Source organism: Macaca nemestrina, unplaced genomic scaffold, assembly GCF_043159975.1.
Source record: "Macaca nemestrina isolate mMacNem1 unplaced genomic scaffold, mMacNem.hap1 Scaffold_74, whole genome shotgun sequence".
NCBI lineage: Eukaryota > Metazoa > Chordata > Mammalia > Primates > Cercopithecidae > Macaca > Macaca nemestrina.
Window position 1 is genome coordinate 1 of NW_027257865.1, and position 25,656 is coordinate 25,656.

The 25,656-nt window shown below is 49.0% G+C and overlaps 1 long non-coding RNA gene across 1 annotated transcript in view; it reads left to right on the top strand.

Moving 5' to 3' along the window:
* Positions 1–15: 15 nt before the first annotated feature.
* LOC139361624 (uncharacterized) overlaps positions 16–25,656 on the top strand; it is a 30,231-nt gene continuing 4,590 nt past the window's right edge. Inside the window, exon 1 of the long non-coding RNA XR_011619203.1 lies at positions 16–1,920. This is a non-coding gene — a long non-coding RNA (uncharacterized lncRNA). The remainder of the gene's footprint in view (positions 1,921–25,656) is intronic.

Consider the following 25,656-nt stretch of genomic DNA (forward strand, 5'->3'; position numbering starts at 1 on the left):
CGGCAAATACGTGGCCTGTTGCATCGGGCGGCCCTGCGCCCATGCTGAGCCCGTCAGTGGCCCTCGGGTTGGGGTCTCCATCTGTCCAGACAGCACTCGAGTGGCTTGAGGTTTCAGATTCTTCCTCTACGGATACTTGGGCTTCCTCAGGACCAAACATCAGAACCAGCCAACTGCAAACTACAAGAACGTTCAAATGCATCTTCAGTAGGAAAAACAAAAGCAATTGGAAAAATTTTCCAACGTGACCCCGTGGTTAAGCCGTTAGATACTCCAGCCAACAGATTGAGTCACTTTAAAATTCACACCAATTAAAATGGTTGTAAGAGTTGCAGAGCTTTACCGCTAAACCTTGAAATAATTGAAGCATTCTGCTCCACTTGCTTACAAACTAGAGTTGGGGATACCTTTCAGTCCAAAGTAGCAACCTTCTAAATCCAGCTTAGATGCGAGGCTCCCACTGACACAGGAAGAGACAGTGGCCCTTGATTATTCTCCTGTGTTCAGATACTGTGTCATTTCTTTTTGTTTTTTTCTTTCTTTTTTTTTTTTTTTTTTTGTATCCTGATCATCACTTCTGCTTTTCCAATTCAAACTAAAGGGAGTTTAGCTCTGTTTTGGAGAAGCTGTGGTTAGTAGTTTCTTTTCATGGTTTGCTTAATCTCTTAAGTCTGGTGCTTACATTACCCAAATAGACTTTTCTTTAGTACGACAGTGCCATAACCCAGGGCTTCTCCCTCCATATCTGCTCCCCAGGAGGCTCCCTAGGAATGGGCGCTGGAGATCCAGCCCCCCTCCATGTGCCATTTTCTTTGAGTCCAAGGTAGCTTTGGCTCAGAGAAGAAAAGAGGCCTCCGGGTTAGGTGCCTCTGACTGCTTGCTTGTGAAATGTTTAATGATAAGGCGACTTCCAAACTAATTTACACATTGATAGTTGTAGCTTGAAGTATCACCGCAGTCAGAAGAACAAGAAACACTCCCATAAAGTAGATAAGCAGAAAAAAGCCATAGAAGTTTAATAAAGCGCAAATAAAATGGTGTTGTAAGAATGTCCAGTGGGAAATGCTCTCAGTCCAGCCAGATCCAGCTGTGGCGTCAGTCCAGCTGTGGTGTCCTCCTGTAAAAACATTCAGCCACATGTGGCCCTGATCGCAATCACTACTCTGAATTGTGATCCAGAATGTTCTTGGGGGCCGATGCTGGGACTGTTCCAGCAGCTCAATCTGATTGGGCGTCACGGTGGTGATGTGCTTAGCGCGGCCAGCTGGGCTGAGTGGTGGCCACCCGTGCACTCGCCACGTGCAGCCGTTATTCTGGTGATGGGGTTGCATGCGCCCCGGCTTGTCCACCTGGGCTATTAAAGTACTGGGAACCCAACCGCGGGCGGTGCCTCCCGATATGGGAGCTGTCTTTTTTATCCAGGGCCCTCTGGCGCTGCAGAACCCTGCTGCCAGTCTGAGCTCACAAGGAGGTACCGGAGGGCTCTGCTGGGGCATGGAGGTCCCTGAGCAGGTGGTCGCTTATTGCTTGTGGAGTGGTCCATGGCCTGTGAGTTTATTCTCGGGGTTTGTGTGGGCGAGGTTAACCAGTTCACAGCTGGGCACTTACCCCTTACACAGGTGACACTAGTTAAAGTGGAATCTATATTAGCTCACACGGGAGTGTGTGAGGAGCTGGGAGGGTGGGGAGGCTTGGCCTTAGCACTAGGTTCCCGGGCTCCTGACGTTTCTGCGTCTTCCAGTTGAGGGGCCGTCAGAGCCGCTGTGGGTCCTGAAGACAGTGGGTGCCATATGGACCAGGGGATGCAGAAGCCTCTAGAGGCTGCGGGAGGCAAGGAGACGGTCGCTTCCCCAGAGCCAGCCCTGCCACCACTTCGACGTTAGATGGTGGGACCTGTTTTGAACTCCAGCTTCCAGAAATGTGAGAAAATAAGTCAGAGTTTAGGGCGCTAAATTTGGGGTGATTTAGTGGAGAAATAGAAAACTAGCCCACAAATGTGCACGCATTGAAATGTGCTCTGTCCAGGTGTTCACAGTGGTGTGAGGGAGATGGCATCAGGGTTCTGGGAACTGTGCAGTTTTACTGAAGGAAGGGGGCTCGCCACGCCTTTCCTCATATAACTGAAGGTATGTATGCCTGCCACACTGCCCAGGAGACAGGGACTAGAATTCTGACTTTATTTCTTATGGGAACCAAGCCACAGTCAGAACACGGTGAGGGCCGAGACGAGCTTCCTACAGCGTGAACTGGGAAGAGGAATCGCAAGTAGTTTGTGTTTTTCTACACAGACCTGTCCTTTTCAGGTTTTGTTAAGTTTTGGAAAAAGGGAGAAGCCAGGCACACCTCGGCGAGGGACAGTGTTTCTGGAGGTGGTGCGGCTTCAGCCTGAAAATGGCCGTGTGGTTGGGAGGCTCAGAAACTGCCCTCCAAGGGCACTCATCTATTCCTTATTGCAGTAATACCTCGTTTACAGAAATCCACAGAAATGACAGTGCGGGAGGCTTCTGGTCTGGATGGGTTTGTGTGGACCGAGGTCACGGGGTGTTGTCCCAAGTGCTAATCCTGACCTGGCAGAGGCTCTGTTCCCAAATAATTATTCCACAGTTTCAGAGCCTATATCTGAGTGATAGTCTTTTAACTTTGTTGCATAAAAGGAAACAAAGTATGTCTTGAGGGTCTAAAAATCCATGTGGTAATCATGGCTGTAAACTCATACATGGGGCTTTGGGATGGAGTGAAAACCACCGTCACCTGGCGTGGACGCTGCGTGGTATTTTTAGCATGGTGGCCTGCTCTTGCCTTGAACTCTATCTGCAGTGTGAGCAACAGCTGTGCATTTGAGAAATGTGGACAGGTCAGGCTTGCTCCTCCAGGGGCCTGCAGGCATCCGGGTGAGGGGCCTGGGATGAGGCCACATCAGTGGGAAGGAGCTTGGTTGTGTCAGCAGATATGTCTGCCTCTACAGGCCCGCAAGCCAGCCAGAACCCAGTTTTCCTTTGGTCATCTAATGCCAGAAGAAACCTGTTTCTTAGAGATTTTCATAATTTATATTAATGAACCATTTGACCGTACATAAAATGTTATAAATGCATGAGGCTTTACAACTTGGCAGATGTGTAACTCACATGTCATTGTACCAAACTGTTGAAGATATTTGTTTCACTTGAAGGTTGTTAGCATTTTATGTGCAAAGCAAATGCCAGTAGCATTTTGCAGGAGTATTTTGGAATTTTAAACACAGTGGGATAGTGCTGGGTCTCTGGGATACTGGTGAGGTGGACGTGACCTCAAGCTCTTGTAGCTTGCAAGCAGGATTGCTAAATTGTCACAACTGCAGTGCTGGAAAGTCAAAGTGGATTTCTGTAAATGAGGTATTAGTGCAATAAGGAACAGGTGAGTGTCCGTGGAGGGCAGTTTCTGAGCCTCCCAGACACCCCAGGAGGAAGCGGGGGACGGGGGCAGTTACCCACCAGAACCTGGACGGTGAAGCTGGGTTTGCCGGTGGCCCTGCTTGGCAGGTCATTACATGCAATAAGAAACAGGTGAGTGCCCTTGAGAGCGGTTTCTCGGCCCCCTTCAGAACCACAAGTGGAAGACGCTCCAAGGTGGGGGGTGGGGGTTCGGTTAATCCACAGGAGCCTGGATGGTGGAGCTGGGTTTGCTGGTGGTCCTGCGTGGCAGGTCATTACATGCAATAAGGAACAGGTGACTGCCCTTGAGGGCGGTTTCTCGGCCTGCTTCAGAACTGCAAGTGGAAGACGCCCCAAAGTGAGGGGGGGGCTGGTGGTCGGTTATCCAGTGGGGCCGGATTTGCTGGTGGCCGCTGCGTGGCAGGGCACGGCGTGGAGCGATGGGAGGGGAGTGGAGTGGGAATAGAGGATGCACCCTCCACAGCTACTGCTGGGAGTTGGCTCTGGTAGCAGAAGGGGCATAGATAGAGGGATTCCCATCAGGGGCAACACGACTGGGGTCCCACGTGTGGTGGATGCCGAGGTGTGGCTATATGTAATCTCAGTCTGCACAGCCGTCCTGGTGAGTGGGTTCAGTTACCTTCCCATCTCACATTTGAGAAATCTCGGGGGCTCACATCACAGCTAGGTGGGTTGGAACTAATGTCTCCGGCAGGACGTTGGCCCCAGAGCCCAGATCTTACCCGCCCCCGCTCTTTTCAGTCCACCAAGCTTGTAGAGAGGGTTGTGTGGTGGTGGGTGGCGGCTGAGAAACCAACACAGTAGAAGGCGGGGAGGAACTAAACCAGGCAGGAGACACAGGCAGTGCTTGGGAGGTCTGCACGGGGTGTGGGTGTGGGAGACACCTCTGGGCCAGTGAACCCCGTTCTGTGCTCCTGGCTTGCCCAACCTTGGCCCTCAGCCACATGCTGCGTGCTTTAGGTGAAATCTCAGTCGCTCGTGTGGTGCGGGCATCTTTTCTCCCTGGCTTTGCCTCTCTTTAAATCACGGAGTCTCAGTGGGGATGGCGGGGCGGATGGTGGTCCATGGAATTTGCCCTCCACCTCCTCATCCTTGTCCTGTCCTGTCTGGCCTGTTACCTGAATCTGTGTCTCTTCAGAGCCTGCAAATGAGTGGAGGCCACGACAGCCTCTCGCTGACCGACCTCTCAAACTTTTATTCATCAGAATAGTGTTAAATGCCGATTCCTAGGCACCCCCATTGGACTCTACGCCTGCCTAGCATGGGTACTTTGGGGAAGGTAGAGGATTGCTGGGCTGTTCCAGGGGGGAATTTGCATTGTTGAATGTCTATTGTGTTCCTTCCAGCACTCTACTTTCCACGCACACGTGGCATTAAACCTGGAAGACCTCTGGGTGCTGTGCTGGTGAGGAAGCCCCGGCTGGACGAGGGGCTGCTGGGGCTCGGACTTGATTCCTGGGCTGGGGGCTGCGGGCTGCGGGCTTATTCTCTTCAGTGGGTCTGCTGATGGGATGCCCTGAGAAGTCCTGCTGTGCACTCAGGGGAAGGTGCAGAGACAGGCTCAGAAAAGACAGACCATGGATTTAAAAATTCCTACTGGAAAATCTTTTATGAGCAAAGTAATTTGCATGTAACTGAAGACAATCATTGCTTGAATAATTGGTTTGTTTACAAAGTTGGTCCTATGAACAGATTAAAGTTTTCATTCATGCCTTATCTATAATGTGAATAGGAGCTATTACCGCAACTTAAATTAGCTTTAAATTTCGGATCAGATTGCAGTCCAGATTACAAACGGCTGCTTGATAATCTAATTGATAAAACGGAGGAATTTAGTGCTTGGAACCCAGAGTGAAGGGAACAGAATTGCTTTGGTTTCTCAAAAGGGTGTTGACTGAGTGGTGACCTGGGGTGAAGAGAAGTGGCTAGAGTCATTACACTCGAGGAGATGATCTGCCCCCGCCTTTCTCAGCTGTCTTCTGGACAAAACAAAGGGTGATAAATGGAAAAAATTCAGCACTGAGTTCGTCTATGCCCTGAGCTTCTCATACAGTCATTAATGGGCTGTATCTGTGAAGCCTCCATACAGGCACAAAGGAATTAGGCTAGAGTAAGGCGGCCGGCGACCTCTGGCGTCTGGACCGCGTGTCACTTCCTAAAGCCCTTTTGGGTGAAATGACAGTGGCAATGTCGTTGTTCGGAGGAGTGTAATCTCACGTATGAGATGCAGATTTTAAACACCAAAGTCAGGAAGCTTGGTGGGAGTGGCTGTCTTCCAAGTGGTTTTCTGTGCTGCCATGGATGAGGCGTGGATGTGTCATCTGTTGGTGAGATCCACTGGTGAAGGGGCTAAGCAAACCATGGAGGTCGGGGGTGTGAAGCTGCATCTCTTCTGGCATCCCAAGGAAATACATCTTGTAAAACTTGTGAATTTGACCCTGACCCTAACCCCAACCCTGAGTGTTGAAGTCTGGTGCAGTGTCTTGAGCCCTCTTCTGCATTGAGGGTGAGTGACTGTAAATGACCGATTCCTCAGTGGTGAAAGTTCAAATGTAGCTTCCCTGAGGAAGCCAGACCTCGGTCACCCGTATCTCCATTGTAAACACTGCGGCCCCTACGCGGGTGGCTGCAAGTTTCCAGGCCTTCCTTGGAGAAGCAGCCGTGAGGTGCTTGATGATTTGATAACATCAGCCACCTTCTGTCTTCTGTCTAATCACGGTACAAATGATTCTCCTACAAGGAAATGGATCTGGTTTCTTCCTGATCGTTGGAAGAAGCAGCCTGCCTAGGGACTCCACCGTCCTCTGCACTTTCACAGCGAAGCCTGTGTCTGTCTCCAAGGAGTGTCACGTGTGTCGTGGGAATCGCTTCCTTAATTCTTCCTGCTTTTGATAGCTCGGGTAGCTCTGCCTGTTTCAGCCGGGATGAGCAGCGGGTGGTCTCTGGCTGCTGTGGGACTAGGGCTTGGGGGTGCATCATCACATCCGGTGGCCTGTCCAGGTGGGCATCATTGTCTTTTGCCTGTTGCCTGAGGCAGCTGTGATGCCATGGGGGTCATGCTTGTCAGGGCCAACCCAGTTCTTCCCGTGTACACCTCTCCTGCTGGAGTGCCTTTCCTTATGATGACTTGTTGAATTAACGTGGAGAATGCAGAGAGGCTCTGGGCCTCTCTCTCTCCCATTCTTACTCCCTGGAGCTGTGAAGCCCGAGAAGGGAGCCCATAGCCAGAGGCTCCTTTAAATTTAATTAGAATAAAGATTTGATTACATAGCTAAACACATTTGAAAAGAACTTCACAGATGAAATTCCAGATTCAACCCTTCAGGCCCAGTGGCCACGTTTCGGGGCTCAGCAGCTGTAGGTGGCTGTTGTCTTTCTGTGTTGGCTGAGCAGATTGGGGCGTTTCCAGTTCAGCAGGCAACTCTCTTGCATGGCTCTGCCTGTGGTGAGGGCACCTAGGCTGGAGAGCCTCGTGGGGATCCCTTAGGCTTCCGGCTGCAGCCAGGCTGCACGGTTCCTGTGCCCCGGGTCCTCTGCAGGCCCAGATGGATCCCACCACAGAGCCAGCACTGCTAGACTTGGGTACTGTGTGCAGACAGCAGAGGGTCACGTCCGGGCCTTGCAGGGGCTGGGGTGACTGGCCTCCTTGGCCAGGCTTCTGTTTCCGAGTCTTCAGGGGAAATGCATCCACCATCCACCATCCACACCGTGCACCAGAGGAAAACTGCAGGCTTCTCTGTGGATGGTGAATTGAGATCATGCAGAGTGACTAGGTTTGGGCTCCTGAGCAGCGTGGAACCTGATACCTTTAGGTGGAACCTGACATGCCTCCATGTGTACATGGCAAAGAGAATGCAGCATTGTCAGCTTGAATCCAGATGTGCTCCCGTTTTGAGGTGGAAGGTTCTGGGAGTATTGGCCATTGGTGATTGTGCTGCCGTGGAGGACTTTGAATGCAGGCACTGGTTTGGGATAACCCTGGTTTCCTGGTCCTGTATGTGGGCATCCCTGAATATCCCGGACTGGAGGAAGGCAGGGCAGATGGGAGGGTGACAAGAGGTGTCAGGTGTTTCCAGCTTTGGGGACTGATGCCATCAGACGGCCGAGATCAGGATGGTGGTGGCCAGGGACCAAAGCAGAGGTGCGTGGAAATGCCATGTTCCTCGGAGCATGGGGAGGACCTCTTGAACTCTATTCCTGGGCAACAGATCTTCCATTCTCAGGAATCTGTGCCATTGTAATTGAGTAGCAAATTCTGTAATTGCTCTAATTACTTACTGTTAAGTCCCCATGCCAATTACCATAAATTAGCAACAGTGATAACAGTTTGCCTGGTCAAACCTTACCAAGAAAAACCAGTGGACCTAGTTTTAGTTGCCTCCAGTTCCCTCCAAATCAGATTCCTTAGCGGCTTGTGTCCCCACACTTGCTGCAGTTCCTCCTGGGCCTGGCAGGCACATTCCAGACATTCACATCTCAGCTCAGATGCAGGCGTGCACATTATTTATAGAAAATCGCACTGCGCTGTGATCGGCTTGAGCTGACGTTCTCTAGGTGGGAGGTGGAGGTTCAAAAGTTCTAATGGGATGAAAGTAGAAATATGAATTTTAAAAATTCACGTGTTATGAACTCTGTTCAGTGATTTTCTCTGAAATGAGAGACTATTTGCAGATGAGGCAGTCAGCCTGCAGCTCTCCTTAAATCTGTCCTAGACCTCGATGCCATCCTTCGGCCTCTTCCTGGGTGTGGGGTGCTCTGCTTGAAGCAAAACCAAAGGAAAGAACGTGGTCTGCATCACTACTGCAGCCAGCTCAACGCGCACACCCACTGGGAGGGGGGTTTGATCACTTAACATTTTAAATGCATTTAACATTAAACCAGCAAGTCAGCCAGTGCTTTCTGTACGCAAGCTGCCTGGCTCATGGGAACCTGACACTTGACTTTTAGGAAGAGAGTACTTGCTTCTGTGGAGTGTCAATATTTGCCTCATTTCTTGAGACTCTGCTCAAAGTGATGAACGTGAGTAAATTAGGACCTTTTTTTTGTAAATTGGGCCACAGACCTCTCTAGGCAGAGTCAGGGGAGTAAACGGCTGTGAAAGATGCCGCCTGATGTGAGCCACGGCCAGGCACTTTGGAACCTGGGATCCCATCTCCAGCCTTTCAAAGGACACAGACGAATATAAAATGCAGATGGGAGAGTTCATAATTTGGGCATCTCTGTTCTTTTGAAATCAAAGTGCAAAGAAAAAGTTTTGCCTTGAGGTCTTAACCCATACTTGTTTTTCTCCTGAGGTTTTAAGATTTTCTTAACTGCTTTTCTCTCCCCCAATCCTTGAGGAAGTTCTATCTTCATATCTTCTTAAAAGGTATGGTTAAAAGATATGGTTAAATTCAACACTGAAATATAAAAACATGCTTTCATATTTTTCTTTAAACTGAGGTATCTGACATTGGTGAAGAACTAACTGGGAGTATTGGTTTATTTTTATTTTTTTGAGACAGTCTTGCTGCGTTGCCCAGGCTGGAATGCAGTGGCACGATCTTGGCTCACTGCAGCCTCACCTCTTGGTTCACGCCATTCTCCTGCCTCAGCCTTCTGAGTAGCTGGGATTATAAGTGCCTGCCACCATGGCTGGTTCATTTTTGTATTAGTAGAGACGGGGTTTCAACATGTTGGCCAGGCTGGTCTTGAACTCCTGACCTCAGGTGATTCGCTCACCTTGGCCTCCCAAAGTGCTGGGATTACAGGCAAGAGCCACCACACTCGGCCTGGGATATTCTTGATTATAATTGTAACATATCCCTTTAATAAAAACAAAACAGAACAACAACAACAACAAAACAACAGCTGTCTGAAAAGTCTCGAAATTAAAGAGCTCAATTGGACAGGGATTTGGACACCAGTTGAATGGCCCAGCACACCATAGTTACATGGGCCACTCGGCCTGTTAGGTCCTTAGGGTATTTGAAGTCATATGGATATTTGCATTTCTGCCTCTGGATATCGTGTTAGTATTCGGCTAGTGTTTGAGGGCCAGGCTCAGATCCGGGAAAACAAGAGCCCCTGCCCTCACGGCACTTCTCTTCCATGTGTGTGTGTCAGGAAAATAGAAAGCATAAGATATTTTTTTCAATGAGCTGGGAAGATGGAAAAACAAGCTTAAGATGTTTACTTGTTCAGAAGAAGGGAAGTGCAAGGAACACTCAGCTTTGTTGCTGCTGAAGGAGGCCCCTGGTGGAGGCTGTTTCAGAGGTGGGGTTTCTCTGAGAAAGGTGGTAAGAGCCAAATAGGATGCCCCATCTGGTTTGCCAGAGATGGGGAAAGTTAGTATCCCCAAAACAGCTTCAGCATTCTGGCAAAGCTTTGGAAAACCAGCTACGGTGTAGGACCTTGTTGGCCGCTGGGTAGAAGGAAAACATTGCTGGTCCTGAGGACTGTACTGTTGTTCCACTGCTATAAAGAACTATCTGAGGCTGGGTAATAAGGAAAAAAAATGTTTAATCGGCATACAGTTCTGTGGGTTGTACAGGCTTCTACATCTGGGGAAACTTACAATCAGAGTGGAAGGTGAAGGGGAGGCCGGCGTGTCTTCACATGGCTGGAAGGGGAGAGAGAGTGAAGGGGAAGGTGCCATGCACTTCCAAACAACCAGATCTCAGGAGAACGATCATGAGGACAGCACTTGGGGGATTGTGCTAAACCATTAGAAACCACCCCCATGAGTCAATCACCTCCCACCAGGGCTCACCTCCAACATAGGGTTAGAGTTCAGCATGAGATTTGGGTGGGGACACACAGCCACACCATGTCAGGCTTCCCATTCTTCTCCTGCACGTGCTTCGCAAATGGTTCTGTCATTGGTTTTTGTTTCTGTTGATACATAATATACGTACATATTTTCAGAGTGCATGTGATACCTTGATTCACCCCTATATTGACGAAATCTGTGTACTTGGGATGTCTTTCACTTTAAATAGTTTCTTTTCCTTGTGCTGGTTATGTTAAGTTATTCTCTCCTAGCTGTTTTGAAATACACAGTAGATGACCCACTGCCATCCCCCTGCTGATTTATCAATAGTAGGTCTCGTGTTCCCATTAGGCTGTGTGTTTGTGCACATTACCAGCCTCTGCCCATCCTGCTTATGAGTGGGCTCTGCTGGGCCCTGTTGACCACCTACTTTTGGCCTCCATGAGATCTGCTCTCAGCTCCTGCTTATGAGTGAGAACATGCGCCGTTTCCTTGCTTGGCTCGTTTGCTTAACGTAATGTCCTCCAACTCCATCCATGCTGCCGCGGATGACAGGGCTCTCCGCTGTGTGGTGGAGTATTGCTCCTGTGTGTGTTCGGGCCACGTTCCCTTCATCCCCTGTTGACGGGCACTCAGGTGATTCCAGACCTTGGCTACTGTGGATGGAAGCTGAGAGCAGTCACTGGCTTTATACTCGGGGGACGTGAGCCACTTTGATGTTCTCAAGCAGCCTATCCCCAAAGCCCTCCGTAGAATGCCGCATTCGTTTGTACTCATGGCTTCTTCCACTAGGATGAACAGCTGGGAAGGGGCTTTGAGTGAATGCTTGGGTTTCTGTCTTTAATTGGTACCCAGCTACACTGGCCAAGTAGAGGTCCCAGTGACCCTGGACACTACCTCACATAAGGTCCAAAGATGCAGTTAGGTTCTTTTTTTAACTTAAAAAAAAAAAATGCTTTTGACCTGGGTAAGCTATGGCATCATCAGTTAGAGTTTTTCATATTGGAAAGGTGTATATTTTATTTTCTAAGAAGGAAAGAAATCCTGTTAAATACTCTAACCACAGATTAAATCATGTCAAGGAAAGAGGTACTATTTTGGGGGAAAATTACCCCTTCATGTCAAAGATCAAGGAGATGACTTACATTGTTTAATTGAGTTAATTATGAAATCTTAAGTGGTTTTAAGAAGATGAGCTGTGGATCCTACAAGACATGAGACTGATACTGATTTAATGTTAGTCAGCCCTGACAGAATGTGGCTAATATTTAAAGCTTGCTCCAGTATTGCTTGATAGATTGTAAGTTAATGTAAAGATCTGTTTGACGCTTTTATTTTACAAAATATTATTGAGAAAAAGTTTGACAGCCAAGGAACGGCCTTCAACCAATTTCTTCCTAATTTCTATCACCAGAAAATTTTGTCCTGTTAATTCCAGAATTTACTTTTGGAAAGTTCCCGTAAGGAGAGCAGAGGTATTGGTGGTTGAATGGTGACTTGAATTTAGGTGAAGATCGTTAAATATTTCATAGTCATGTTTGTCTTGGTGGTTTTAGCAATTTTATATTAAACTTAGAACTGTGAGTCAAACCAAATCTGTTCTTTTGCTTTTGTGATACTCCTTTGTATGACTATACTGGTAAAGAATGATAAAATGTGTATTGGGTATTTTTTCTGTGTAGATATTAGGATTTTTAGGGGAACAAATTAATCATTCTTCTAATATACACTGTGCTGTGTGTTGGGTCCTTTGTATATTAGTTGAATCACTCTAATGAGGACCACTTGAAAGTCTGTTTCTATAGCAGATGTTTTATATGTTGACTTGTGTTATGCAAAATCCTTCATCCTCTAAGAAGACTAAGCAATGGGTTGGAGGAGAGATTTAATCACCCATTAGGTCTATTCCGAATGCCCAGAATTGAATGCAAGTACTAATTTTGTTTTTGAAGTGGTGTGTGTGTGTATGGGTGTGTGTGGTGAACTCCTTTTTAGGTCATGGGAGGGAGGTAAAGCGAAGATGAGATTTGCTGATGAACATTTGTGCATATGCTAGTGGAGAAGTCATATGACTTGACTGCACCTGCGTACTCTGATTTTGGTTTCGTTAGTGTCCGTAGCCACAAGCCTCAACTGCCTCTGGGACCCACCCTGAGGGGCTGTGGTGAGGGTTATTACAGAGTCGTGCGTCTTAGTGAAGGGCACAAACGGCCTTGTGGGCCTACTTTGGCTTTGTTTGAACGTCTAGATTGTTAAACTAAGTTTAACATTTTGAGGATTATAAATTGTGATTCTTGTCTAAGAAGAGGTTTCTGTTGTCTCTGAAGACAGGAGCCCCAATACAGAGGGTCCCTGGCTCCCAATTGTTACATATCTGATTTTTTTTTTCAACCTTGTGATGGTGTGAACTAGTCACACTCAGTGCATTGTTTGGCCCAAGATGGGCTGCCTCTGGATGAACCCGTTGTAAGTTGAAACTATGATGTCAAATGCACTTTCTATTTAGGATATTTTCAGCTTACGCTGGGTTTATTGGAACAGTTTCATCCCATGGTAAGTCAGGGAGCATATGTGCTCATAAAAGTGGAGACGATCTCATAGATACCGTGAGATATAGTGTCTCTGATGTTATTGAGATACGATGAAAACAATCAAGTGGGACTTGGAAGCCTTGGAGGGACTCACATGGGCGGCTCCTGGAATGCAATCTTGAGCGCCACTGGCTTCTGAATGTGACATCTGTACCTTCTGCTTAGCCCAGTGTGTTATCGGCTGCTCTCGAGGGCAGAGAGGTCCAGCGTTCCTGTGTTTAGGTATTTGAGCTGCCTTAAGAGGCTAGGTCAATTCTCACTGGTGTCTTCAGGGCTTTAGGCCTTCTGAACAAGCAGGAGGAAGCACGACTTTGTAGAGCTTTGGAAATCTCAACGGACTTCAGGGCCATCCCCTTTGGCAGGAGAGAGCCCCACTGGAGGCGAGCAGGGTGCCGTGCGGGCCTCTGCTGGGCCCAGGCATGTACGGACGTTGTGAGGGCCACAGGACACAGATCGGTCTTGGTTCACAACTGGTGTCGATGGCCACGCAGCATTTCTGCCAGGTACATGAGTGCGGGGACTTGGGTTTTGGGGTGTGCGTCCTGGTTGCCTAGTTGCTTGGAAGACCCCCATTCAGACCCCAGCCTGAGTCACCGTGACAGGCCTCCTGCTTCACACGCCACACGGAAGCCGTGGCGTCGGTCACTGACGTCCACCGGGTGTCAGATGTGCGTGTGTATCTTCCTTGGTCTCGGGATGTGTCTTGTTTTGAGGTTATAGTAAACGTTCTTTACGAGGGGTTTTGGATTTTTTATGTTGTTTGCAAGGAGGCAGCAGGGAGTGCTTGAGCAATGAGATCCCCTTTCCAACCAATACAATTTCAGATCCCAGCAGGTAATTAAGGCAGCGGAGCTGTGGGATCACCTTTGCAACCAATGAGAATTCAGATCCCAGGAGGTAATGACGGCAGCGGGGCGGGTGTCAGAACCCTGAACTGTGGCTGTTTCTGGTGTCTTGCCCCGCGGACAGAGCGTGCTGGGGCCTCCGTGGTCCTCTGTGGGGTGAGTGGAGCGCATGAGCTGGGTGCTGCTGGGCCCTGGCTGGCTCCCCAGCCCGGGGTTTATGCAGGACTCGTTAGACAACTTGGAACCCAGAAAGCAGCACGAGGAGAACGGGATTGTGCCTTTCTGGATCCTTGGTGCTTCCCAGTCTCAGACACTGAGTAGGCTCTGAGGGGTCTCGCCGGGAAGACTTGCACAGTCGGCCCCCGGGATGGAGTGGGGCTGCAGCGGGTCTTGCAGGAGCTGGAAGTGGGGGTGAGTGTCTCGCAAGCGGGACCTTTCAAGTGGGCCCAGCAGGATGCATCTGTGGAAATGGTGCCACCTAACGCAGGGCTGCGGCCAGCAGGACCTGAAAGGCTACAGCGGGCTGTGTTTCTGCTCTCTCTCTCTCGAGTCTCTGCACGGTTTTCCTTGGTTTTTGTCTGTTTGGAGGACGCTTCCCCCTTTCTTGCGCTTACCTAGCCTTCTGAGCTTCTTTGTTGAGTACGACAAAGCCCTGAGAAGGCATTTTTATCGCATAATTGTGTTATCCTGGTGGCTGGATAAATGACCTGCAAATGTGGGTGACTCAGGAGCTCTGAGGGTGTTCAATATCCAAGACAGAGGTGGGAAGGAAATGTTCAGGCAGGCATCAGAGGATCTGTTCTCTGCTTCACACTGGGGCCCTGGTTTGCTGACAGTCTTCACACTCGATCCAAAATGGGGGATAATGAAGTCTCACGGATTCGGCTTCAGCTGAGAGCTGCCTCCAGCACAGTCTTGTGTGAGTAACAGTTTCTATGTTTGGTGCGAAGGGCGGGCGTCAGTCAGTTGATCTTATTTGTGGTGGTGCTTATGGTGGGTTTTCCGTAAGGAATGTAGACTTTATTAGCTTTGGCAAGGGAATCCTGAGTGATAAATTGGAAGAATGTCTCAGGAAATTCTGGAACCTGCAGTGAATCTGGAATCTGTATGAAATTGAGATTTGGATTCTCACGATTTCCTAATGCTACCCCGAAACCCAGTAGTTGAGACAGTCGTAGAGCTTCAGTTGTGCTGCCCCGGTTCCCCATTTTAAAAGGAACACGTTGCTTTCCTCTAGAATGTTCTGAGCTCTGAGTGCTGCCGGCGGAGTGACCAGCTCTCTGCATCAGAGGGGAAGCCAGGGCTGCGTTCACGGCGTCGCGGCAGCCGGGAGCTGACCCTGGACCTCAGGCACGTGTGAGGCTGACCATTTTCTGTAAACTCCAAGGGTGCAGTGGTCTCCTTGGCCCTTTACAGTCTTCTGAAGCTTTTGATGTGTCTGCACTTTGTAGATTTTTCAGAAGTAGACAGCCTTTTCCCACACCCTTGGGCTGAGTTTCGTCAGAGGCTGGTGTGTGGGAAGCACCACACCCACATTCTGACAGGGAAGACTCTGGTGCCCAACTGAGGTCAGAGTGGAAATTTGTTCTTCCTTCCCTCCAGTCTGGTCCAGCTGCTCCCTGCTTGGCCAGAAGAAAATCATGCTTATTCAAGTCGTAGGCAAACCCCCGAAGTCAAACATTTGTCTTTTTTCTTTAATATGCCCATTTAGTTTATATGGAATGATAGCTAGAGAAATGCCTTTTAGGGGAAAATTAATTTCCTTAATTACAGAGAACTTTTTGGATAAAAATCAGGAGGCTATTTTGTAATAAGATCTAGTTAAATACTACAGTGGAAAGCTCCTTATATTTGGTCTTACACTTGGGCCCTGTGTGCGTGTCCGCATGCTCGTGCTCATGACGCCAGGCGCAGATGTGAACTACAGGCACAGTACATACTTTCTGGTTGCTTTTTTGAACGTCTCATTGCTTGACCTCTCCGACTCAAATGTTGAGTTATGTTGATTCTGTTCAGAATGTTTATCCCTCCGTCTAGGGTCCAGTCGTCTTTCAGGGAGGAACCGTCTTCCTCACCTCTGTCTCCTACAGTATTGTATATTTAATAGTCAAATATTTATAGGTTACATGGGTGACTGATCTGTTCATTAGGAGGAAAACAATGCCAATTTTCACATCATTATAATGGACTTGTTAAATGATTGTTAGTATAATGAAGTTTCCATGGCAAAAGAGGCTTTGCAGATGTGAGTGTAACGGACAGTGAGATGGCGGAGGACCCTGGGTTGTCCAGGCGGGTCCAGTGTCTTCACATGTGCCTTTTGAGAAGGCAGTACGAGGGTCTGCCTCAGAGGAGGAGACCTGAGGACGAGATAGAGGCCAGAGGGCTGTGGGGGTGAGGGCAAGTGTGGGGCAGGGGCAGGGTCCGGAGAGGTGCAGGACTGAGGCCGGGGCAGTGGTAGGAGGGGTGTGGGGCTGTGAGCCAAGCTGCATGGTGGCTTCTATGAATTGGGAGACTCCAGGCAGGAATACAAGCTACTGAGCCCTTGACTTCAGCCCTGGGACTCCTGACTCCCAGGGCTGAGAGGAGGTTTGCATTTGTGGTAATTTGTTGCAGCAGCAATAGGAAGCTACTGCATTGTATCTGTTCTTCACCTCCAAACCTTTGAAAAGTAACCCTGTTGTATTGGCCTTTTGTGTGCCCTAAATTCTAATGAGATGGTTTGTAGGAAATAATGGACACAAACGATGGCAGAACAAAAAGTTGGACAGAAGCAGTGTCTTCTGTGGTTCTGTAGTTTGGGTCTGGGAAGTTAGATTTCGGTCAGAGTGTGTGGTCTTGTTCAGCGTATACCTGGAGTACTTGTTCAGAGCTCCTGGGGGAGTGGTCTTTAACACTGTTAGGATTAAAACTCCAAGCACATCAGGGCCAGAGTTCCTGAGTCAGTGTTAGGCGACCTTTGAATAAGAGTTGGCATGTAGAGTCTGCCCACTTTACTAGTATGAAGAAGCAAAATCTTTTTTTTTTTTTTATTTTTTGAGATGGCGTCTCGTTCTATCACCCAGACTGGAGTACAGTGGCGAGGCCTCGGCTCACTGCAAACTCCGCCGCCTGTGCTCAAGTGAGTCTCCTGCTTCAGCCTCCAAATTGCATGATTTATTTTCCTGTTTTATATACTTAGTATGTGAAAACTCTGCAAACTTTATTAATACAAATGACATGCCAGAACTTAGGAGAATCTGGTATTTTCCCATGCAAATTAGTAGTGATGTGGAATTCCTGGGCTGATTTGGTTTTATAAGACATGGGGCAGATTCTTTGCCTTATTTCCGTGGAACTAACAATTGTTAATCACCCAGCACTCTTACCTCCCCCAACAGCTCAGGTGAGGGGGGTGTTACCCCCACTGTCGTGATGAGAGGCAGGAGACTGAGGCTTAGATGAGCAGGTGACACATTACTGTCCAGCCCCACCCACCCTGTAGTTTCCTGCCATGGCTCAGCTGTCTTCCTGCAAGAAAGGACAGACACCCTGGTGCTGGGTAGAATTCCTTGTGAACCCCTTTCCATCCTCCAGGGAGTTCTTGCTTTACAGTGGTGGCTCATGGGGAGTCCTCTGGCCCACTGAGAAAGTGACTCATGTTGTGACATTACTGTCTCTGTCCGGCTGCTGTCGATTGGGTGATTTGTAAAGAGACATTTATTGCTCACAGCTCTGGAAGCTGGAAAGTCCAAGGTCAAGGCAGTCCAAGGTCAAGGCACCTGCACATCTGGTGCCCCAGGGCCTGTGGCTCACAGACGGCAGCATCTCGCCGGGTCTTGCGTGGCAGCGGTCATCTCGTCAGAACTCACGTGGTGGAGGAGCAGGAGGGCTCCTCCAGGCCTCCCAAGAAGGACACCAACCCTGGTCCTGAGAGCAGGACCTCCCAAAGGCCACACCTCTTAATGTATCCCTTCGGAGATGGTTTCAGCATGAGGTTTTGGGGACATTCAGGCCAGAGCCATTGCTCTGCTGGGGTGTTAGGGCTGCATGGCATCATTACTGCAGCAGAGCCACAGCTTCTTATCTGCATTTGCTGCAGGAGAAGGACGCAGGTGCCTGTGCAAGTTGGGGTTCGGTGCAAGAAGTGGAGACCCTCTGGGAATCTTAGCAGGAGGAACTTAAGGACTTTGAGAACTGACACCTTAGGACTGTAGTTTTCTTCAGACTGTAAAAACCTTGGTGTGTGATAATACTGAACATTGCCTGAGCCCTGTGATCCTTCAAAACAGTGATGGTTAAGACATTCCCCTTCCCCACAACTGCGCCCCCACTTTTACTTCAAGAAGCCCGTTCCCATGTGGCTTAGGCTGACTGGTGGGATGACCATTTACCGAGGACAAGACCAGGTACAGGCCTTCAAACCCCCCTTCTCTGCCTTATAAGTGATTAGCTAAACTGCCTGTTCCCACTGATCAATCACTTCCCACCTTGAAATGGTTCTTCGTGGTGCATTTGCGCCTAGGGGGATGGACTTGTCTTTGACTGTCGCCTTCCACAGAGGACAGTTAGGGTGGGCAGGAAAGAATTCTCTGCTACAGGTCTGCATTCCTGGCTGTTTCCAGAAGTGGGAATTCTGGTGCCCTGGAGTGTGGGAATGGATTTCTAGTGTCCCAGCTTCAGGTGGAGTTGAAATTGAGTGAGGCAACCCACCACACCCATCTGGAGCCAGGGACTAGAGCCATTTTTAAAGTGGCAGTTTCTCCATAAGATTACCCAAAAAATGCGCTCAGCACGTTTCTTTCTTTCTCATATGCATTTGGCCATCTAAAATGGGAATGGTGGTTTTTTGAAGCATGGATGTAGTTTTAAATTTTGAGTATTGTAAACCTTAATGTAGCTTCTTAAAATGTTTGCCTGATTATCTGGAGATTTACTAAACCTTTGGAGTGGTAATAATGAGTTGATCTATATGACTTTGCTTTCTATGATGCAATGAAAGTACTCTAATTAAAACCTCTGCAGTTGGGTCAGCACGCGATTGGCCAAAACAAATTCTGCTTTTTGGGTTTCTTTAACCAAACAAGGGAGTAGAGTGTAGGCTGAAGTGGCAAATTCATTTCAGAGCACGCCAGAGCCCTCGTGACACCACAGAGCCACACCTAGGAAGATGTGGTTTCTGTAACAAGCTTTGGAAAACCAAAGTTCAACTTAATTATCCAACTTTGTTACAGAAAAAGCTTAGACCAGATGGCCAAAGACCTGATTGTTTCATGGTTGAGACATGGTTATAAAATTGCCCTTACTTGGTGCCAATCAGTGTTGGTCCACAGTGATACTCCTCCAACCTCACTGAATAGTTTGGAGACTGATATGAGACTGTGAAAATCTCCTTAAGGTGAAAAGGTCTCTGGAGCACCTGGGAATATCTGCACACCCGTGGCCATTCCCCTATAAGATGGAAAGGACGGCTGGGTCACGCGGGAGCATCCGCACACCCGTGGCCGTCCTCTTTAAGACGGAAAGGGCTGCTGGGGTGCCCCGCAATGTCTGCACACCCGCGGCCATTGTGGCTGTCCCCCTTTCTGCTCAGTCACCTCTGTGTCCCCGCATTCAGGCTTTGGGACACTCATGAACAGCTCGTACCCTGGGCTGGTGAGGAAAGAGTGGGAGGTTGTTCTGAGGCTCTGTCACTGTCTGCCCTGTCATGAGCTGGGCAAGGCAGTGGCAGTGACCCTGGAGGAGTCTGGTCAGTGAGGGCTCCGGCAGGAAGTGCTGAGGCTTGAGGTGGCTCTGCCAGTCGTCACCAAATGTCTTCCCTCTTATTTCCATGATTCCTTCTAGTTCTGCACCTTGCACTGCAGAGTCTCTGTGTGTCTATAAATACACATGAGTTACGATACAGGTGTCTCTTTCCCCTCTTTCAGGGGCTGGGCCCAGGGAGTGAAGTGCAAGACTCCCTTACTGCTGGATGCCCACCAGCACGAGGCACTGCCTGCCCTGCTGACGAATGCCTACAGCGAGTCCTGGAAGCCTCCTTCTGAGCACCTGGCCTGTTGACGGTGTATACGGGAGACAACGGAGCTCCCCTTGCCCCACCCTGAGCAGAGACTGGGGAGGCGGGGGCAGCACTGCCCCCATGGTGCATCCTTGGTGCATGGAGGAAAGTCTGTTTAGCCGGGCGAGGTGGCGGGCGCCTGTAGTCCCAGCTACTCGGGAGGCTGAGGCAGGAGAATGGCGTAAGCCCGGGAGGCGGAGCTTGCAGTGAGCTGAGATCCGGCCACTGCACTCCAGCCTGGGCGACAGAGTGAGACTCTGTCTCAAGAAAAAAAAAGAAAAAAAAAACACAGCCCATCCTCTCAAAAGCAGGGTGACAACCACATTTACTTCTGGAATCTTAAGAAAGGGCCTGTCTCTTTGAGAGAAGAATGTGGCATGAATGTGTGTACCTCCTTTGTTTTTTTTGAGACAGTTTCCCTCTGTCACCCAGGCTGGAGTGCGGTGGTGCAATCTCAGCTCACTGCAAGCTCTGCCTCCCGGGTTCATGCAATTCTCCAGCCTCAGCCTCCCAAGTAGCTGGGACTACAGGCACCCGCCACCACGCCTGGCTAATTGTTTGTATTTTTAGTAGAGACGGGGTTTCACCGTGTTAGCCAGGATGGTCTCGGTTTCCTGATCTCTTGATCTGTCCACTTCGGCCTCCCAAAGTGCTGGGATCATAGGTGTGAGCCACCGCGCTGGGCCGTATGTGTGTACCTCTTTACAAGTCTTGCCCGATCTTTGCATTGAAAAATTATTGAAAACCTTAAGGATGTAACTGACAAGATCTTTATAGATTTCTCCAAGTAAAAATTTGGAAAAGTGAAGTGAACCCATAATTTGTTTTATTTCTGAGTCCCACACTTGGATTTTTAAATGTGGGCAAAACATCTGTATGTTCTTCAGCCTGATTTCCGTGGAATCGTGAAAGAAACGTGCTGAAGTTGCCGTGCGGATTTTGTTATGTGGCGGTGACAAGTGGGGCTGGTCATTAAACAACTGGAGGGATCCCTATCCTTTCTGTGCTCTTGTTGGACACTAGGCACGTGCTTGGGTGTTTTCTGTGTGTGTGGACAAGATGAGGACAGAATTTCCAGATTCACACGGTGGTATCTTCTCCCTTTTCTGTTAAAACGTGTCTTCTGCTGCTTCTACATAGACCAAGTGTTTCTTTCTCTTGCCTGTCTACAGAAACGCTGTTTAACAAAAACTGCATTGTAAGCATGTGAAGCTGAATTCCACATGATAAAGCAGATAGAGATGACTGAGTATACTGTTTTGTGGAAGGAAGGTTTAAAATGATTTTTAGCTTTTTCCCTGAAATAGGGAATACTTTTAACTTTTTCCCTGAGATAGGGAATAATGAAATGGGAAAATAATTAAATTTTCCCATATAATTGTTAGATTATATTTAATTATTAGATTATTCATGTATTGCAAGGGAAAAAGGAACTAGATCATCCCATGTACCCAAATGAAAATTTAAAGGGTATGGGCGAGTTCATTTGAACTCCTTTAATTTGTTTTTGTTTGTTTGTTTTTGACAGTCTCACTCGGTTTCTCAGGCTGGGTGCAGTAGTACAATGACAGCTCTCTGCAACCCCAACCTTCTAGGCTCAAGTGATTCTCCTGCCTCAGCCTCCCCAACTGCTGGGATTTACAGGCGTTAACCACCACACACAGCTTATCACCTCTTGGAGACTAGCTATGAGTTTGGGCATTCACTGAACTATATTTTGGTTAATTCTCAAAGTTTGTCACTGTTTATCTTTAATTTGCTAAAAATCTACATATATTGTAAAATGAGTTACATTTCCTTAGCATTCACGGATTCCCTGTTAGTGGGGCAGAGACGCAGAAGGGCAGAAGGCATTCGGACGTCATCAGGTTTGCAGTTGAGTGCTTTCCCCGAACACACTGGAGCTCTGGGCTCTGTGGCCCCACGGGGGTCCTCTGTCCACTGAGGGGGCCAGGTTACCTGGGAGGTCCCTCCAGCCTCTGCAATTTTGCCCTTTTCAGGTTAACATCTCATCGTTGTCCTGGACAGCACTGTCTTTCGTTCACTGACCCATGAGTGGACAGCTGGTCAGTGGCCAGTGCTGCTTCCTTCAGCTGGGAGGTGGTGATGTGATAACACTTCCGTGGAAATTGGTTCTTGGTGTATTAAGGGTTCAGTTGTATGTTTATTTTTAATCTGCACCTCTGAATTGGTCTTTTGATTGCAAAGAGATTGCTTACTGGATTTGTTTCTGAATATTTGGTGGATAACAGGAGAACCTTGCTTATCTGTGTGTTCATTTAATGTGTTTTTGCCAGGCATTTATATGGGTGTGTTAGCCCCTAGCCCACTTTCTGTGTGTGGTGGAGTCATTGAAATCATTTATGTGAAGTCTCTCTTCTATCAAGGCTAGAGGACGTGGGGTGGTGTCTCCCTAAACTAGAGGGAAATGGCATTGTTCTGCCCTCCTCCCTGGGAACGCTGGTGTTTCCAGGTCTCTGAACTTGGCTCCCACACTGGGAGAGTGGCTGTGGCTTCTGGAGCCCGTTTTGGGCGGGACTGACTCCTTCATTTGCTTTATTCCCCACCGTCTTTGCTGCTTTGTGACGCAGGGATGAGGCAGTTGGGCCCGGGGGCCTTGCCTGTGCCTGAAGGGCCCGATGCAGAAAACTCCTGGTGGGAAGGATGTTCCTTGAGGGCAGCTTTTGGAGTCTCTTCCTACTTTTAACTAAGAAGCAGCTATTCACATGGTTCTATTCTGCTGGTGTGTTTCAAAATAATTGGTGTAGAGTTGCGAAGATGTCCGAGACACCCATGATCCACTCCGGGCCAGTGCCGGGTATTGTGCTCAGATGCCTTCAGACCACATTCACATGCCAAAGATTCTTGCTTGGTTATTCTCAAACTTAAGAGAATCTAAAACGCGAGCCACGGTATGGATTTTCTCTTGAGCCCCCATGACTTTGCCTTGTATTTTGGGCATGAATGACTTCATCAAGGGGAAAGAATTTGAGGAAGGAGCCTCTGAGGCTAGGAGGGGGTGGGAAGGGGTGGGGGGAAGAGGAGGGAAAAGGAGCTGTAGAGGGAGGAACCAGGCTGGGGCTGGGGCGTCTCCCCATGATGCTCCCCCACCCCTGGCGCGAGGCCCCAGGGACTGACTGATTTTCCCACAAGAAATGTGTATAATTGCGTGTCTGTTTTGTGGGCTGGCCATTTGGATTGAGGGAATGTCTGTGTTGTGATTCCTTATTGATTCGAAGGTTGGAAAGGTTTGTGCTCAATACAGGGGTCTCTTGGTGCTATGGGAAATGTGATCGCAGCTGCCTTCTGGGTGGGGAGAGCCCTCGAGGCCATCAGTGGTGGCCGGTGTCGGCCTTCGCTTCCCTGGGTGAGCTGCCCTCAGGGTGGGAAGGGAGGCCCTCGGTGGTGGCCGCTGTTGGCCTTCGCCTCCCTGGGTGAGGGCTGCTCCATCCCCGGCTCTCCGACTCCTTGCCTGGCACCTTCCTCGTTGGGGGCCGTGATCCATCAACTTTGTCCACGCGTGTCCTGCAGACTAGTGCTGACTGCAGGTTGAGGAGTGGTCAGAGGAGGCCAGAGGAGGCCCTCGTGATGCAAAGCTAAACGTTTAATGATGGCGCTGCTGAGTGCATGAGCCACGTCAGCCCAAGAGTCTGAGTAAGAGGAAACCGCGGGGTGGAGGGAAGACTGGACAGATGGGTGCTTTCCTCGGCCCCTGGGAGCACGGCCATGTCCACGCTCAGACCTCCTGGTTTCTCCCATATTTCCATAAATAGCAAGGGAAGGATATGGGGCACCCAGGGACCTCAGGGGTATAAGCTGTGTCCTCGCGTGGCCCCAGCTGTGGCCAGTGACGTTATTCTCTTTAACCTCAGGCTTATTTTCTATAAAAACACAAAGGGACAGAAGTAGTTCAAGGGCCTGTAAAGACTTACGTAATTGTTAATAGGCCTACTTTTATGCTTTCTTATGTATTAAGAGCAAATCATGAAACAAACTCATTTCTGTTTGAAGAAATCTCTACTGCTCTCATTTTTGTGGCAAGCAGCCTTGATTCTTTGCTTAGTGAGCGTTAGTGCCCTCCTGCCCAGTGCTGCTGCCTGGCGTGTCCTCGCACACACCTCTGTCCATTGGTCTCCGTTCACCTTTCCGCCTAGAATTGTAGGAGGGGCGCTGGGATCTTAGGGCTAGAAAGAAACCCTGAAGACCACTTTTAGGGGCGACTTTTAGTCAGGGCTTCCAGAGAGACAGCCAGCCAGGTGTGCGTGTGTCTCCAGGGCGAGGCCTGCTGCAGGGGCTACAGAGTCCAAGAAGCCCCAGGACCCACAGCCTGCAAGCTATAGTCCTGAGAGGGTGTGGCTTGAAGACTTGAGAAGCGGAGGTTGCAGATCCGACCAGGGTCTGAGGAGCTGAGACCCAGGAGCACGGGCTGCAGAAGACAGATGTCACTGGCCCATCAGCCAGAGAGGTGGAGTGAACCCAGTTTTCCCCGCCTTGCTGTTTTACTCGGGCCCTGGGGGGATAGGGTGGTGCCCCCCACACCGGCGAGGATGGGTCTCCACTCAGTCCAGAGACAAACATGCATCTCACACAGAAATAATGCAGAACCAGCCATCTGGGCACCCCGGGCATGCTCAGGTTGATGCACAAAACCAATGCCGCGCGTGGCCCTGACATCTGCGTGTTCGCATCACTCCACACACATTGCTCAGTCATCGCCTTGGTGAGTTTGTAAGCTCGTTGTGTGGTTCTGGGGCTCTTTGTCCCTGGTGATGAGAGGCTCCCCACTGTCCCAGCTCAGGTATGGAAGGTGATGGCACCAGCGGCTCCTTGTTTCTCAGACACCTGAGTGGGTGCTCTGTGCAGCCAGTTCCACCTGCAGCAGCATCTGTTTCCTATGCCGATTCCATTCGGAGTATGTGCCTCCCTTCTGTTGAGGGTGCAGCCTTCTTTCAGGGAAGAACTGTGTCCTGTTCGCCTATATCGCCTGTGGTGTATCTCATGGCTGAATAAGTAGCTATAGGATACCTCGGTGGCTGAATGATAGGTTCATTGGAAGGAAAACTTTATATTTTTTTTTCTTTTTGGGATGGAGTTTCACACTCAACGCCCAGGCTGACGTGCAATGGCACGATCTTGGCTCATTGCAAACTCTCCCTCCCGGGTTCAAGTGATTCTCCTCCCTCAGCCTCCCAAGTAACTGGGGCTACAGGCTTCCGCCACCATGCCTGGCTAATTTTCGTATTTTCGTTAGAGAAGGGGTTTCACCATGTTGGCCAGGCTGGTCTTAAACTCTTGACCTCAGGTGATGCGCCCACCTCGGCCACCCAAAGTGCTGGGATTACGGCCATGAGCCCCTGCACCCAGGAACTTAATACCGTTTTTTTTTTTCCTTTAAATCGTAATGGGCTTGTTAAATGCTTACGGTTTTTTTTTTTTTTAATTTATTATTATTATACTTTAAGTTCTAAGGTACATGTGCATAATGTGCAGGTTTGTTACATATGTATACTTGTGCCTTGTTGGTGTGCTGCACCCATCAACTCGTCAGCACCCATCAACTCGTCATTTACATCGGGTATAACTCCCAATGCAATCCCTCCCCCCTCCCCCCTCCCCATGATAGGCCCCGGTGTGTGATGTTCCCCTTCCCGAGTCCAAGTGATCTCATTGTTCAGTTCCCACCTATGAGTGAGAACATGCGGTGTTTGGTTTTCTCTTCTTGTGATAGTTTGCTAAGAAGGATGGTTTCCAGCTGCATCCATGTCCCTACAAAGGACACAAACTCATCCTTTTTGATGGCTGCATAGTATTCCATGGTGTATATGTGCCACATTTTCTTAATCCAGTCTGTCACTGATGGACATTTGGGTTGATTCCAAGTCTTTGCTATTGTGAATAGTGCCGCAATAAACATACGTGTGCATGTGTCTTTATAGCAGCATAATTTATAATCCTTTGGGTATATACCCAGTAATGGGATGGCTGGGTCATATGGTACATC